Source organism: Mus pahari, chromosome 11 (assembly GCF_900095145.1).
Source record: "Mus pahari chromosome 11, PAHARI_EIJ_v1.1, whole genome shotgun sequence".
Lineage (NCBI taxonomy): Eukaryota > Metazoa > Chordata > Mammalia > Rodentia > Muridae > Mus > Mus pahari.
In genome coordinates, this window is record NC_034600.1 from 48536675 (window position 1) to 48551070 (window position 14396).

Sequence of the window (14396 nt, forward strand, 5' to 3'; positions counted from 1 at the left end):
ATATTTGGCATTAAGTATGTGACAATGAATAAATCACATTCTCTGTTCTCATTTAGCTGGAGGTAGAAGATGTCTAAAATGATCACATTAATATCATGTGGTAAATCTAAGGTATGAGATAGCATCTTGTTTATTAAGAGAACAAGAATGACTTCCATGATTACATAGCCCAAATATTAAAGATGAGTAACAAGTTAAGTAGATACTGTCACTGAGGCATTTTAAACATAATATGTAATTGCTAGGAATACTAAAATGTGATAGAAAGTTTCAGGGACTGGAACCACCGAGTTAGGTAATAAGGACTGTCAACTGGTTGACAGCAATCCGAGAGTAAAGGTGTAATTAGCATGTTCCAATCTATGCTGCAAAGGAGACCTGTAAGTTTCCTACGACCTATAGCTGGTTCTTTTCAAAATATAGTTTCATAGTCAAAACAATCTACACTTCGTGTAGTCACACTTAAAAGCTTAAAGTCGAAGTAAAATCCTGAATTCATCAAGCCAATTACATGTTAATTAGGCTATTTTAAATTTGCATAAATTCTAGTTATTTTTGTCTTCACTGGAAAACTATTGATTCTATGCTACCCAAATATTTCACAAAACACTTTATGCAAGTATTGAAAAGAGGTTATAGAGTAGATACTGGGTTTTTCATTTCATATGTGTATATGTATACTGAAAATGCTGGACGTTATTTAGAATTCAGTAGGAAATCAACCTCAGTATTCAAAAGGAAAATGACTTGTTTGAGGCTGTGACGAGGGACTATAATTCCGCATATGCATAAGACAGTTTGGAGGGGAGATAGGCAGGAGGCTGGGATACCAGTAAGGAGAATTTCTTCTTGGAACAGTTCAAAACACAAAACTATAAACATATGTATTGGAAATGTTTCTAGATTTATTAAATTCTATGATAATATATAAGAGAGATTTCTTTCAAAATTTATAACAGATGCCAGAAAGAGTACTATCCACTTTATCATCAATTAACATATATTTGGGATCTCCAGGGGCCACTACACTTGTGTACAACAACCCAAAACAAATTGCAACAGCCTTGCCTTGCTGTCAAACTGGAGGATAAATGATCAAGATAAAAATAATTAATTTCAAGTGGACTCAATTACTGTAGTCAGTCACTACTCAAGTATTTATTTAACGACCCATTTGGGTGCAAGGCAATTTGTGAGATTCTAGTAAAAATCCATAACGATGTTAATGACAAGAGGGTTTTTTTCATGACAAAATAATATGAAATTCAAGTGGGAGTTTAAATTAAAACTGATCCCTGTGCTTCATCTATGCTGAGTCTCACAGAAATAAAAAGACAGTCCACCAGTGAACTTCCATTAAATAATTATAGTCAGGATCCCATCAAAGAAGAGATCTTTGAACATCCCATCATTTAAGAGGATATCAAAATGGGCTTATTCCGAAGTATTAGAAAACTTATATACCCATTCGATCAAATAGTCTAAAAGTGAACAAACATGGTTAGTTCACGTAAAGTACCTGTCACTAAACAAACACAGATACAACAATGAACAAAATTTCCTAAAATTCTTCTTGTCAGGGTTGAATTCTGTCAATGAAGACAAATCAGAAATAAGAGATACAAATATCTCTGTGCAAAATGCAATGGGGAGCAGATAGAGATATCAAAACTTCCAAAGAACTGGGGAGAAAATACTTCTGGAGAAAAAGTAGGATAGGCTCATGCCTGGAGGTAGGCTCTTCTGTGGCTATGTCAGAAAGAATAACCAAAAGAAGCAGGATAAATGATTTGGAGGGAAAAAAAATCAGAGCAGAGGCTTTCCAGCATTAACATTTTAGAGGGTTTTCTAGAGCAGAGGCTTTCCAGCATTAACATTTTAGAGGGTTTTCTGGAAGTCATATTACTCTCATGTTCTAACTGGAAAGCAGGTCCCAACTGTTTTAGTAAATGTATATACTTGTATATAGAAGAGACCTTTTCTCATTTCTTCCAGACTTAATCTGTGAAATAAGAAGTGAAGTCATCCATAAGGAGTCAGGTCTGGGGGAACACATGAACAATGAATAAAATGTGTTGCCGTTATTCTTTACAGATTTGAGTAAAGAATAAACAGAAGAAAATTGACTCTGGGGGAAAAATACAACATGGAATTATCAGGCAATCCAGAATTTCACTGAAGGTTAATGTTGTTTGAAATTTTGTTAGCAGAATGACTCTATTTCCTTTTTCTTTTCTTTTCTTACTGCCAAATTATGGTATATTGAGGCACAGAGCGATGAGGGGTTTGACTTAGCTCATAATAAACATTTGTAATATGAGAATAACAGGGCAAGACATTCCAAAGTGAAATGCTAGGTGAGGAAGAGAGGGTACTGATAGACAAAAGAAGACATGCCAAGTAAGGAGAAAAGTTATATGTGATCGGAAGAATGAAAAGAAGAAAAGGAGAATCAAGTGGATTGTAACTCCTAAAACGATCATTAAGATTTAAGAGGCAGAGGTGAAATCAGAGAAATAGCAGTGAAGGCCAGGGTGTTCAAGACTGATGCTGTGGCTGTGATGATGAACGCAGACCAAAGATTGAATTAAACCCGCAAATTATCGGTAAAACATACCACACCACTGGATGTGTCTGTGAGACTGTTCCTGGGAAGATCAAGCAGCTAGTAAGTCCAGCTCTGAATATGGGTAATACTATCCCGTAAGCTAAGGGCTCCAATATGATTAAAGACCTAAGGGAAAGGCTTATGCATGAATTCTCTCACTAAATCCTAACCAATATTATTTGACCTGCTATCCAGCACATACCATGCTAGAATAAAATCTCTTAAGCCACGAGCCTGAAGCACTGCTTCCCTTACATTGTCAAGTCATGTATTTCATAACAATGATTAAAGAACAGGATTACTAGCGAAATGACAGATGATAATACTGCTAATTACAAATTGCGTTTATCTATTGGTGTGGGGAATGAGCCTGTGTGTGCACATTTATTTATGTGCTCTACAGCTTAATCACAGAGATCAGAGGACGGTTTTCCCAAGAGCTGGTTTTCTCCTCCCTTAGTTGGGAAAGAATCTAGGGTCATCAGACTCGGCAACAAGCTTTGTTGCCCACTGAGCGATTCTGCTGATCTAGACTATCTGTTTTAAACAATTTCAGATAAATATATAATATAATAACGAGAGACGTGGAAGCTGGGGGCAGCACTGGACAATTTTAGCACAGAAAGACAGTGAGAAGAAACTGCCACATTTATTTAAAAGAAGCCATTTATGCACATCGAGATTATGTTGTTCTGTTTGTTTTCTTTTCAAGAGTTGAAACTAGAAGGTACTTAACATTAGAAAGGAACACTTTTTTTAAAAAATTAGATAATTGTGACAGGGTAATAGGAGTTATCAGGTAAGAATAACTGACTTTAATCATTTTAGGTACTGAGCAAATAGATTCAATCACATTTAAACATGTACACAGATTGCCTTATTAGCATCATTCATATTAAAGTCAAGCTTTTGCTCTGGTAGGTATGGAGTAGAGAACCTAGTTCCTATAATCATAGTAGAAAAAAATGTACTGACCAAGAAGAAAGAGTCAGACAGAATATAAAAATTTGAGTTTAAAGTATATCAGATGCTACTCAAGAGAATTCTTAACTTTCTTTTTTTAAAGGATTTTTTTCAAACAGCATAGTGCCAAACTACATTGTGATATTCAAAATAATAATCCTGCCAAAACTAGGAGAAAATGTTTAGTGATGTCTAATACATAAACAGGTGTTCTGTATATATGCCGAACTTTGAACATAAACATTTTATTTAGGTAGTGAATAATGTATGACTTTTTTTTTCCAAGATAAAAAATACCTAATATGGAGAAAGACTTCTTCCTTTCTTCTGGTGGCAACAATCAGTCGAGCCAGTTTAGTGCATATAAATACATCTAGGAGCTGTGGAGGAAGGAGTTCTTTGTGATGTACTCTAATCCAAGGGTCTGCTGCTGGCAACACCACCAGCTCTCTTCTCTGCACAGGGTTCCCTGCCTCACACAGCCTGATAGAGTATGAAAGCTGGGATACAAGGCCAGGCAAGGTTATGTCACATACAGGTTATGTGTACTTCGCGGTGACTGCAAGTGCTCAGTTCCTAAGGGTTCAACATACGGCAAGCCTGTCCATCAAGGTGATAAACAGCTAAAGTTTACCCAAAGCCTTCAGTATGTGGCTGAATGGATGCCAATGTAGGGTACTGAGAGTTTCTGGGTTGGTGAAGATCCCACATATAAATTTATTTAAGGCTATCCTCGTTGATCCATTCCGTAATGCTCTCAGAAGGAATCCTAACACCCAGTGGATCACCAAACCAGTCCCCAAGCACAGAGAGAGGACTGGGCTGACATCTGCAGGCTGCAAGAGCAGTGTGGCCTTGGAAAGGACCCCAAGTTCCATCACATTCAATGTGCAGCCTGGAGACCTCACTATACCCTCAGTCCCTCCATTACTGCCAATGCACACAATGTTTGTAAAACTCATACCCAATAAACAATTTAGGATGTTAAAAAATACAAAATATATTACGGAATTCTTAGCAAATGGTTGCTAAAGAATACTAAAGTGTATGCAACCAGGCAGAAATTACCGGTTTTACTCTTTGTCACAGAAGGTGCTTTTTATGTATTTTGCTTTTACAGCTCAGAGTGCCCTGAAGGGGGCAGGGAAAGCTGGACAAAGCTAGGCTTAGTGACTGATACCTGTTAGCTAAGCACTTGCGAGGCAGAAGTAGAGGGATTGCTACAAATGAAGGCCCGCAAGGAGAACAGTGTTTGAGAAAGGATATTTGGCCTTTTGTTTATTTGAAGGAGTTCGAAGACCCCCTAAGGAAATTGGATTGTGGCACTTGTGATCCATCAGAATTAAGAAATGATCTTGACATATATGAAAATCTATTTCCTAAAAGATGATGAGCATTGCATGCCACACAAATCCTCAAAAGTAACACAGGCTGTTCTTTTATCTAAAGCATTAAAAGAGCCATTTCATGGCACTGGGAAGGAAGGGAGAAGGCTCAGTTACCTCTTCCATGCTTTCCCTCTTTTGGCAGATAGAAGAAACATACATGGTATTCCGCTAATTCTACTTGACTGCTATTGTGGCTAACGGAGGAATAGAGTCAGAAAAACCAGGGTTAGCTCCAACTGAAGCATCACAGGTCTGTGAGATTATGAATTGGATTGATGAATTTTTCTTTCCTGAAGAACAACATGCAGATTAAAAGAGCTTTTAACTGTTCTTGATGCAATCAAAAGGTTATGGTTGTCTGCTAAAAACTCAGTTTTGGCCACAGTTTATGCAAGTTGTTCGCATTACTCCCTCGGTAATGATGTACTTGGCCCCACGACTTGTGGTCTGGTTCTCATTTGTTTGGTATTGCATTCCAAGACTGCAATGACTCAGAAATGTCCCTTATTTTTTTACAGTAAGAACTAGAATGGTTTGCCTGAAGCATCTCAAGTTTAATTGTTTGTCTGTGGTCTTCCCACAATACATCCAAGCAGGTGTATATGGGTAAAGACTTCGACAAGTTGAGTGAAAATATTAGTCTTTTAACCAGAAACCTGAAGTTATTGTCTTCAATTCTTTGACACCCATAGAAAATTTCATTTCTTTTGCTACAATACAATATTTATTATTATCAAAATATACTTGTTAACTCTTACCAAGTAGTCTATTCAGGATGCAGAAAAACATTTTCCAAGAGTTAAAGGAACCAAATACATTTTAAATATGTAGAAATAGCTATGAGGGAACATGAAATTTGACTATAAATACATTTGAAGGTACATTCTATGGAAAAGGAACTTAGTCTCAAAATGCCTGTTTCCTGGGACACCAGACTTCCCTGAATCATGAGAATTAAATTATTCATTCAGTGAGGAAAAAAGAGTTCTCCTTTATGGCTTACCCTGCTCCATATTTATATTCTAAAATTCCTTTCTCCATACCTTTTTCCTGTATTAAGTTATGACTTTCTTCTTTCCTGATCAGCAATAAAATGTAAGTTACACCAGAACAAAGGGATAACACCTTTTAAGATATAATCTTCTATAGAATAGTGCTTAAATGGGCAGTCTTCTATAATATATTAAATACAGCAAGATGTAAACTTATGAATTGCTTATGAAAATATGAATTAATATTATATAAAAAGAACTAATGCTCAGAATGGTCTTAAATAAATAAAGAGACTAAGGATACAGTTCACTTGGTAGCATACTTGCCATGCAAACATTAGGACCTGAGTCAAGATCTTTACCAATCACATCCAAATGGAGGTGCAGCAGCATTGTCTGTGTGTGAGAGACCCCAGTGTTGAGGCGATATAGGTGCAGAGCCAAGTCAGTCAGTGAGCTTCAGATTCAATGAATGGTCTTGTCTCAAAAGATGAGAAGGGAAGTGACCAAGGAAGACATCTGACCTCAACTTTAGCCCCTTCCTACAAGAACTCAGGTCCCACATACACGTGGATCACCATCACCCCTATACCCAAAGAAACAAAACACATAACAAGTTTTGATGAGAAGGGGAAACTTAGGCAAAAAGATGTGGTTCCGCCTGCCCATGAAGAGCAGACCTTTACTTGATCATTCCACTGGGTACCCTAGGGTAGCAGCAGGTACCAGGGACAAGAGACTTTCACTGTACTAGGTGTCCCTGAAACACACGCTACCAAACATTTTCAACAAGTACTTGAAAAAAAAAAAACTTAAGAGCAAAGGCCTGTTAGAGACTTAAACCCAGCATCCAGAGGTTAAAAGAAAGAAATGCAGTCTCAGTTACTTAAAATTGTTCTAATTTGACAAGACTTGTCTGGATGCAACAGGGATTCATTGCTTGATAAAGGAAGGCTACTGTCTCTGTTCTGTTTTCTCTACTAAGCAGCAAATGTATGGACTTTGTTACCCACATTTTATATAGCAATTTTCAAAAGAATAAGCAGTCCTTTACGTTGACTGTCCTTCATTGTATATATAGGTTATTGGATTCCTCACTCTTCTTGATCACTGATTGGTGGAAACCTAAGCCTGAAGCAACACCTGCCAAACATCTGTTTCTGTATATCACCCCCCCCCACCCCCCGCACAGTAACAAGAAGACTCAGCCGATACCACAACAGTGTTCCTGGAGCACTCACTGCCCTCTCGGCAGGAGGAGTCAGAGAACACGTCCTGCACATGGATGAGATAATCATCAAACTGATCAGTCGCGTCATAGAGTAGCATTTAGCCATTGCCCAGTGGTAAATCAAGTCATTGTTCTTTTGCTATGTCTGAGTTTCTTGCCAATTGAAAACGCTTCAGTTTATGGTTCGAGCCAGATTCTCCTGCAGTCGCCAGCATCTACCCTCTCCATTCCTTCCTTCTTGAGATTTTTATAATGGTCTCTAAAGCTTCTGGCATCAATCTATTTATTTTCTTTCTGAGCATGGCTAGCAACCTACTGTGTGTTTCTGGTTTGTTAGCAGGTGGCCCAGCCTGCCAAAAAAGGAACTTGTGTTTGAAGTAACCCAGGGAACTCACCAGTTCCCAAATTGGTATCAGCCCTTTTACAAATTGCAGAGCCTCGTGGGGTACTTTAAAGCTTATTTAGCAGACAGGCTTGTAGGGTATGAAGCTTTACCCAAACAATTCATGTGTGATCAAAGGGGGACAGGACATGGCAACGGATCTTTTTCTTTGGAGTTACTTTTACAAGTGACTAAGGAGATGAAAAAGAAGAAACAGGTGAAAGGTTCGGGCCAAGTGAGCCGTGCCAAGTATTTCACAAGTGGGGAGGTAGTAGCAAATTAAAAATACAACAACACCAAGTTTGCTTTTTGTGAGGTTTCTTAACTTGGGCTGCCTAAGCAGAAGGCCAATTCTATTTAGAAAACAGTTGCTGGGATCTGAATCGAAGCCCATCCTTACAAGAGAGATGCAAAATGGAGCTGCAGATTATAAACACACAATGCAATCAGGAGCTGGAGATTCCTCCAGTTATTTACCCAAATGCACACTAAAAGCGACAAGAGTTGTGTATCCTCAAACAACCTTCATCTGGCAGAGTGATATCACCAAGTGGCCTGTTTTGCTGCTAGATGCACTAAAGATTAGATAAGAAAGCAAACAGTCCCTGTGGGATACTCAAAGTCTTCTATCTGCCAAAATAGCATCCCAGACCAGATCAAAAGCAGGAAGGATTTAGAGCATCTCTAAAGCACTTCACACAAGCATAAAGAAGATCTAAGAACCACAGCATTGGCACGGAATTATAAAGTAAGCTTGCCTTCGGATAGGAGGATTTTTCAGCTTACGGTTTGCAGTTGTATGTGCCACTTGAGGTTTTGTTCTCCCACTATTTTTCAGATTTCTTGACCCATCTCATAAAGTAAGTAGATCAAGATGACCCATTACACTGTGGGTCAAGGAAAGTCAGCAGCAGTGGAAGAAGTGGGCCTCTGCTTACTATGTTGTCATGAAGAAGCTGGAGTCCATCTAAATTTTCTATATTATGTTCCCCTCTCTATGAAAAAAATCAGAGGTAGGGTTATATTCCTTTTTTGGTTCATTAAATAAACTACCTCTTGACTTGAACCTAAGCTGTAGTACTTTAGGGGTCATTGTAAAACCGTATGCCAGTTGTTATTTAATGATAATCAAGTAGGTAAGAGGGTAATTAGGAGGAATATTTGCATGCAGCTCCCTCTTATAGAAGACCATGATAGGATGCCTGCAACCAAGCATGGGGACCCCAATTGAAGAGTTACTGGGAAGGACTAAAGAAGCTGAAGGGGTTTGCAACCCCATAGGAAGAACAACAATATCAACTAACTAGACCACCCAGAGCTCCCAGGAACTAAACCACCAACCAAAGAGTACACGTGGTGGGACCCATGGCTCCAGCTGCGTATGTAGCAGAGGATCGCCTTATCTGGGATCAGTGAGAGGGAAGGCCCTTGGTCCTGTGAGGCTTAACTTTCCAATGTTTATTTCCTTTATAGAAAGATGATCACGATCTCTTCTTTTTAATGCTTACCTTCTTTCACTTATTCAAATTTAATCCATCTTAGAAGCGAAACATACACACTCTATTAAACTACTGTTGTGTGTGTTTAGAGGCACAGCATGAGAGCCGTGTGACTGCAGTCAATGATGATGCAAAGCTAGACAGTCTGGCTTGCTCCTAGGAGTGGCTTTCCTACTAAGCAGCAAACGGACAAACACAAGGAAGGCGTCTTAATGTGATAACGACACCAAACATGAACAAAGTGCTTTGGAAGCCTAGAGAACTCCGACTCTTGATGTTGCCCTTAGAAAGGCTGGAAAGGATCCAAAGAGGTTCACAGAAGGTGACACTTCGGGGAGAGATGACTACAGGTTTGACCTTTTCAGAGCAAAAGCTTTTAATTAGATCTAGAACACAAAAGCCGTGGCCGGAAATGCATCCCAGACAAAAGAAGAGGATTGGCAAAGGCATAGGGAGATGGAAACTTAACAAATAGTTGGTCTTTCCAAGTGAATGAACGGGAGTGCTCAGAAGGAAGAAAACAAGACCAAAAACCAAAAACCAAAAAAAAAAAAAAACCAAAAACAAAAAACAAAGGAAGAAGGCTTTAGTTTGGTCAACACTTGAAGGTTCTCAACTTTACCCACGTGGACCAATGAGTTGTCAGAACTTACAGGTTTGCTCATCACATAATAGATGACTCAAAAAAAAATAAAAAATAAAAAATTTAAAAATTACATGGGGACCCATGTATGATTAAAATTCACCACGACCTTAGCTGCAGTTTGGCGCCACCTGGTGACAGTTTCCTGCTTGGGTTTGAATACCTGAGGGCATGACCCCTTGTGGGGGGGCTGGATCCTTAGGATTCAGACAGGGTTTCCAGTAGGGGAATGAATGGCACCTACTTTTTTTATTCGATTTACTAGATCTGGAATATATTGGGAACATGGTTCCTGAAATTCCTGTCCTCGGTTCATCTTACCCCTCTGTTCTCAACCCAGAAGACCAGACGTGAGCTTGGAGAATAACTACTGAAACCTAATCCTTCCTCATTTTGGTGACATGGATGCTGGCATCGCTAACCATGTTGCACCTCTTCAGTGAATATTTCTGTAACTGTGCTACCTACGATTCTCATGCTCATTATCATAGAGACGTGGATGTTGGTCATAATAACGCTTAGGGAATCTTTTTGAAGTGTAAAAAAAAAAGTCTATAAAAACAGCGGAATTCTGGAGACTAACAAGATCTTCGATATCATCAAATGCTAAATCCGTACATTCATGCACTTGATAACTGAAGAGGCTGAGGCACACAACGCTTCATTTCTCTTTGTGTGTGAACAATTATTCAGATTAGATATTCCAAAGCTGACTTGAATAAATATTATTTTATTTCAGTAATTGTTTTTTGTTTGTTTGTTTGTTTGTTTAGAGTGAAGGATCTTTTTTTCTTTAATCCAAATCGTATAGATTATGGGACAGTCAATGTTAGAGACAGCTAGTGCAGAGGTGTTGGAGGAAGATAGGAAGGAGTGGATTGTGGGCATGGGGGCTGCTGGGAAATGGTGACACACAGTGAGAACGGCTCACATACATACTCCTCTGCAAGGCCACAGGTGAAGGAGGGGAGAGGAATTGGAAGGGACTCAACTCAATGGCCCCCAGATGTTCTGCCACCCCTGTCTGTCTGCTGCTTTGTGTACCAAAGGAGGGGTTACCTCAGGAGATTTCAAAAAGGCCAGAGCAGGCAACAATCTTGAATTCCAGTTGAGGTGACTGGTGGTCTCCTCATCCTGCGTTGGCTTCTAACTCATAGTGGCAGAGGGCCCCAGGGCCTCTTGGCTTCTGGAAGAACACATAATCAACAGGGAACGTGGCTCCCAGCTGCACAGCCTTCACTCTGACATCGAGATCTACAGGGAAACGTAGGTCAAAGCCACCAGTGTCTGTGAGTGCTTCTCCAAGCTACCCTCCAAGCATCCCCTCACAGATGAGGGCCCACTCTTCGAGAATCATCCTTAGTCTTTATTTCAAAACTTGCCTCTGTATCACAACTGCACGTCCGGAAAGCCCCATCCCGCGAAGGACGGTCTGGTAATCAACGTCTAGGATGGAAAGTTTAAGAAGGATGGGTTGCCAGGAATGTAGCACATGGTCAGTGGTGGTCCCGAGTGGAGCATGTACTTTCGTGTCCTGAAGACCACATGGACTGCAGTTGGAGGCGGAGAATTCCAGGTCGTCTGGGACTGCTAGGTGGACACGAAGCGGACAGTGGGTTCCGCAGAGCAGACCCACAGACAGACACAACGTTTGCTCTCTTCAGCTGCCTGACCGGGATGCTGCACAGTCCCAGAGTGCAATTGATTCCTATCACAGGTCTCCTATCCTAGGAATGTTTCCATTCATTCAGCCTTGTGATGAATCAAGATTTGATCAATCTGCCCTAAGAACTAGGGGCAAGATGGTAAGCTTAGCAGTAGCAAGAAGGGAGCAGGAGACTCAGGGGGAGTGGGGCCTGGGAAGGAGAAGAGACGAAAGCCAGGCAGAAGACACCTGGGCAGGTACTGGAGCTTGTCTTGGTACAGGATGCAGCCGAAGCTCTGGCTCTGCAACTGTTACTGTGACTGGGTAGGGAAGTAGGGTGAAGGGGCATAGTTGCCTTTGGTAGGTAAGTAGCCTGCCACGGGAAATGCGAGGGGAGTCTTGGGCTGTCAGCATCTAGCAGATTTAGTTCTGGAGTAGAGACAAGCTAGGGAACAGAAAGACACAGACACCAAAATAAAAAACGAAACAAACAAAACAAAAACAAACAAACAAAAAACAGGCAAAGGCGAAGAGGCAGCTACACCCAGTGTCGACCCAGGGTTGCTTCTCTTCAGTAATTTTTGAACATCCAAAAATCAGGTAGGTTTGCAACAGATAGTTATTACCAGATCCTTTGTACATTTAAAATATACCAAAGAAAATGAGAGCCTGTGCTCAAGGGGCACAATGAAAAAAACGAACCCAGATTTCCAAAGATGTTTTAAGGACTAATAATATGTCTAAGGTTCTAAAAGTATGCTTGGACATGCTACCAAAGAGTAAGGGAAAAGTGTATGTATCTTCTAATCTCATGGAATCTTTTCAAACCACAAGTTAAAAATATCAAAATGCAATCTAATAGAAAACAAAACAAGAAAAGCAAACAAAAACTAAGCAAAGAAGCAAAAAATTCCCTTAGGACTTCTAACTCAAATCATATCCCTAAATAAAGCAACAGTTCAAGGGTAGTTTCTTTGCATTTTCAGGTCAAATTTCTATTCACTTTTGAGGGTTTTGTTGCGTCCTTAAAGAGTACATGTATTCTCACATGGAAAGTACTATCCTTAGTTGTCACAAAGTTACCAAAGGAGAATGAAAATGACTTTTCTCTTGACTGTGAAAGGATGGTTGTTAGCTGAGGTAGTCCAACACTACAAAGATGCCTAATGTTTTTCATATTTTTTATTTGGTAATTTGGGAGTTTCACATAATGCACCCCGATTACAGTACTCCCCACTCTTCCCAGGTTCATCTCTCCATCCTTATGAACCCTCCTTCCCCCTCCCCACCCCACACATAAAGAAGAAATGAAAAACAATGAAGAAAAAAGGAAAGAAATACTAAGTCTACTTTGTGTTGCCCAAGTGCTCACTGGAGCATGGCCAATTTCCGAGTGGCCAGTCCCTTAAAGAAAACTATTTTAAACACACAATAAAATTAAAGAATTGGAAATGGATAAAGCATTTGCCACACACGTGAGTGTGAGGATGGGAGTTTGGATCTTCAGGATCTGTAGAAATATCAGGTGTGACATGCCGACCTGGAACGCTGGTACTGGAGGGGAAGACGGGGGATCCTGGGAGCAAGTGGGCTACACTGACTAACTCAATCAGTGAGTTCTAGGTTCAAGTGAGAGACCCTACCCTGGTGATGAAACATAAGGTGAAGAGTAATTGAGAAAGCCAAACAACATCATATTTATTTTATTTGAGACTAGACAGAGAAAATAGTACTGACAAACAAGAGTTGAGTGGATATTTGTCAGCCACGGACTTAGTTCCCTAAGTGATGGAATACACTTGTACTTTATCACATTGTATTAAATTATTGCTTAGTACTTGGAAGCCTTGCTAATTAGCCTGTACTCTTAGGTTAAGAAACATCTCACCATCATCTTCATATTTTAATACTTTAATACATTGTCTTGTGTGTAACAGATACCTACTAAATCTATAACTAATGAGTTAGTAACTACTATGTAAAAAAGAAAAATAAGACTGCTGTCCTGATTGACAGAAGAAAGACCATGGGAAATGTTAAATTAATGAGCTGAGGATGCCCTTATTTAATCTTCTGACAGATACACCTTGGGCATGAGCCATGAGTCATGACAACACAGGATGTTTGTGAGCAAGGAAAAACAAATTAGAGAGACAAAGATCCCATGAATGGCAACAGATAGCAGAAGCAACTCAGAGAGTTGCATTCATTCATTTCCAGTTGCAAGGTATAGAAAAGCTTCTTCATTTTCCAACAGTTGTAATGAAGATATAGTGGTTGTGTTATGTGATCATTAAATAAATATTAAACCAATAAACTATATAAACCATGAGCATTTGATATTTGTAAATAGTTGAGAACTATGACACAATAATTGGTCCCTTATCCACTGCAGTATTGTGTGTACTTTCAGCAAAAATATTTTGTTGTTACCAAATTGGTTATTATTTTGTTTATTTCACAGTTCTTAGTCACCAAGCTTAGTTCACAAATTCCAATTGTTTTTTCAAAAATAAAGTTCATCTTCAAAAAATAAAAATGTTTCAACATTGAAGAGGTTCAAAACAGTAGAGAAATCAAAACTCATTTGTGTAAATAATTTAGAGTCAATTTATGAAAATAAAAGAAATACCGTTTTTATAGTCATGACTTTTATTAAAAGAAGTAATCGTTTCAAGATGATTTAGCTCTAGCTTGCAAGACAGAAGCCTGAGAGGCACTTAAAATTTTTTATGCTTATGCTTCTTGCCCAATCAGATGTTTCTATCATAATCGCTTCATAAATGGGCTCTCTGAATCTAGAAACTTAACTCTCCACTACAGGAATATGCATATCAAGCAAAAAGAAACAAGAGGTAAACAAATTCTGTCAGTAAGAACTTGTTGCCAATCTAGAACTCTTTTTTTAATAGGAGTGATATAGGTGGTTTTCTTCTTGTTGTTGTTCTTCTTGTTCTTGTTCTTGTTCTTGTTCTTGTTCTTGTTCTTGTTCTTGTTCTTGTTCTTGTTCTTGTTCTTGTTCTTGTTCTTGTTCTTCTTCTTCTT

General features: G+C 39.2%; 2 pseudogenes; one reads left to right on the forward strand and one right to left on the reverse strand.

Annotated features, from left to right (window-relative positions):
• The first annotated feature begins 3873 nt into the window (after positions 1-3873).
• LOC110328888 lies at positions 3874-4542 on the forward strand (annotated as a pseudogene).
• A 6293-nt stretch (positions 4543-10835) lies between these two features.
• The window catches only part of LOC110328889, a 7260-nt pseudogene continuing 3699 nt past the window's right edge, over positions 10836-14396 (reverse strand).